This window comes from Tupaia chinensis, unplaced genomic scaffold (genome assembly GCF_000334495.1).
Source record: "Tupaia chinensis unplaced genomic scaffold, TupChi_1.0 Scaffold000682_1, whole genome shotgun sequence".
In the NCBI taxonomy this organism is placed as follows: domain Eukaryota; kingdom Metazoa; phylum Chordata; class Mammalia; order Scandentia; family Tupaiidae; genus Tupaia; species Tupaia belangeri.
Genome location: NW_006160205.1, coordinates 2,818,481 through 2,821,845, shown reverse-complemented (window position 1 = coordinate 2,821,845; position 3,365 = coordinate 2,818,481). Strand labels below are relative to the sequence as shown.

General features: G+C 38.2%; 1 pseudogene; it reads right to left on the bottom strand.

Annotated features, from left to right (window-relative positions):
- Positions 1-227: 227 nt before the first annotated feature.
- On the bottom strand, positions 228-596 carry LOC106736193 (60S ribosomal protein L31 pseudogene; annotated as a pseudogene).
- Between the last annotated feature and the right edge of the window lie 2,769 nt (positions 597-3,365).

Sequence of the window (3,365 nt, the reverse complement as noted above, 5' to 3'; positions counted from 1 at the left end):
CATGGGGCCAGGGGGATATGTCTATGTGGAGCTCGCAAAGACTTCTTCTAGAACATGTTTATAGTTCCTACATCAAGTGTTCCCTGCCTCAGTATATATGTGGGCTCTTTTATGACCCTCTTCCAAGGAAAGACCAGTATAGAAACCCATAGATGTGAAGAGTATTAAAGGGGCAGATTTTTTTTTTTTTTTGGTTTTATAACTTTATTTGAAAATCAGCAGTTAGTTCTCATCCACATTGACTGTAGATTTTTGAATGTGGTAACAGGTACAAAGGTCACCAGAGTGTAGAGCTTGTTGGGTGAATCTTCATCCTCGTTTCGTTTTCTGGACAACCGCACACAGATTCGATATGGGACATTCCTTATTCCTTTGGCCCAGGCAGCTTTGTTGAGCCTGGTATCAATGCGCACATCTGGAGTCCCCAGCTCTTTCATGGCAAATTTCTGGATTTCTTTGAGTACCCGAGGGGCACGTTTCTTGAAGCCCATGCCATGGATGCGCTTGTGAATGTTGATGGTGTATTCCCGGGTCACCACCCCGTTGATGGCAGAACGGCCCTTTTTCTTCTCTCCGCGCTTCTTTGCAGCAGCCATTCTGACGGACCTAAGCTGGAAAACAGGGGCAGATATTTGTAAGAAGCACTGCTGAGGCTTGGGTGTACAGGTCTTTCACAGTGTGATGTGTAGCTCTGTGAAAGGGAGATCAGGAGGTAGGTTGGAGGCAGGAGGATTGTCACAATGTCTTTCTTCTCCAGAGCTCCAAAGACTATGGGAATTCTAAAGTCAAACTTGACTTTTCTAGTCTTTGTGAGAATATATTTGTCAATGTAAGGGACAGTATATTCGTTTAACACTTAATGTGCTACATGGCATTTAGTTTTCTAGATATATCATTTGTAGGTCTCTATTTGTGATGTTACTCTAGACTCATTAAAGGTTAGAGACAGGCCTATTTAAAAGTAAAAATACTCAAGCTAAATGAATTTTAGGATTTTTTTTTCTATTTCTGTAAAATAAACGCTAGAGTCAAACAGTGGTACAGTAGTAAAACATGAGACTCTGCAAGGCAATCCTACATAGAAAGGTTCCTGGTTCAAGTCCAAAGACTTTCCTGAGTGCACTAGATATGTGCTCAGGACTGACTGAGAGTAGGGGTAGATTATGATGTCAGGACCTTCTTGGGAGTACCTCTCTCTCTCTCTCTCACCGTCATGGAAGAAATAAATACATGAAAAAAAAATGCCATTGGGGGACTAGCAGGTATCATAGTGGTTGAGGTGCTAGATCCCCCAAGGACAACACCATGGTTTGAGTCTCAGACTCAACATGTTTTTTCCTGAAAAACAGGTCAGGCACATGGGTGTGCTTGCTCAAAATACAGGGAAGATAAATGGAAGAGCGAGATTGCAGTGTGACCATTCCCCATGAGAGTGCTATCTCACTTTTCTTCCCTCTCTGTCTCTGGATATTGCCCTTTAACAAATTAAAAAAAAAAGGCATTGGGATTTTTTGTTCTTGTTCGTTATGGGGTACATGTACTCACAAGGGTGAAGAGGTTGGGGGAGGGGAGAAAGAGAAAGAGAAATCACTTGCAGAGGAGATGGCCACATTACAATTCCTTTTCCTCTTAGGATTTTGAGCATGTAAAGCACACTCAACATATTTTTCAAGCCACCATGTCCGGGACTCAAACAGTGCCATTGGCCATATGGGATCCAGCCACCTTAACCACCATGCCACCTGCTAATCTGTCATGGGATTTTGATAGGAATTGCTTTGAATCTTTGGATTGCTTTGGATAGTATGGGCATTTTACTCATAATACTCTTCCAATTCATAAAAACAGTCTTTCCGTATGTTGTGTCTTTGATTTCTTTCATCAGTGTTTTGTAACTTTCAGCATATGTCTTTTACCTTTTTAGTTAAGTTTACTCCTAAGCATTTTATTTTTTTGGTGATCTTATAAATGAGATAATTTCTCTTAATTTCTTTTCTGGATAGTTAATTGACAGTGTATAGAAATATAAATTATTTTTGTGTTCTGTTTCCTGCAATTTTATTGAATTAGTTCATTAGTTCTAACAGTTGTATGTGTGTGTACATGAAGTCTTTCTACATGTGCAATTATACCATCTACAATGAGATAATTTTACCTCTTCTTTCCTGATTGCTACCTTTTTCTTCCTTTTTTTCCTTCTTGTCTACTTTGACTAGACCTACAAATGTCAACAGGTGTATAAAAAGATGTTCAACATCATGAATTATTAGTGGAATGCAAATCAATGCACAAATAAAATATCACTTCACACCTGTTAAGATAGCTATTCTTGGAACAAAAGATAAATAAGTGTTGGCAAAGGTGTGGAGAAATTGGAATCTGGGTACACTGTTGGTGAAAATAAAAAATGGTGCAGTTGCTATAGAAAACTGTATCGAGATTCTGCAAAAATGAAGTAGAACTACCATACGATCTAGTAGCCCCACTTCTGAATATAAATTCCAAGGAAGTGAAATCAATATGCCAGAAAGATATTTGCATTCCTATGTTCTTTGCAGCATTATTCACAGATGCCAAGATGTGGCTTCAACCTAAATGTCCAATAACAGATGAATAGATAAAGAAAATGTTGTCTATGTGTACCATAGAATATTACCCAGCCTTAAAAATTAGGGGAATCCTGCCATATGTGACAACATGAATGAACCTTGAGGACATGATGCAAATTGAAAAAAATCAGTCACAGAAGGACAATTACTATATGATTCTTCTTAGAGGAGGTATCAAAAGTAGTCAAATTCATGTAAGCAGGGAGTAGAATGGCAGTTACCGGGAGCTGGGGATAGGAAGAAATGGGGAGTTGCCATTCAACAGGTGTAAAGTTTCAGTTACACAAGATGAACAAGTTCTGGAGACCTCCTCTACCAATGAATTAGTGAACAATACTGTGTTGTATCCTTAACATTTTGCTAAAAAGGTAGATCTCGTAGTAAATGTTCTTATCACCCACACACAAAACAAAAATGAAAATAAAACAAAAAACAAAAGAGACAAACCCAAGGTAAGAAATTGAGATGTGGAGGTGTGAACTTTCCTTCTGGTTTGAATAAGAAGCCAACCTAAGTAGCAGTGTATAATGAATTTAAAGGAAATGGTAATGTAAATTACAATGGTTATATCCAGTGATTTGTGAAGCACTCTGGAGGACATCATGATTATCATTGCAATTATGCTGTTGATGAATATCTGTGTGATATTGGGCAATTTATCTGACCATTTTGAGAAGAAATTCTTACCTGTGGAACATAAAAAGGCTGAAATAAATTATTTTTAGTTTTTGTCCCCACTAGAACTTAATGTATTTT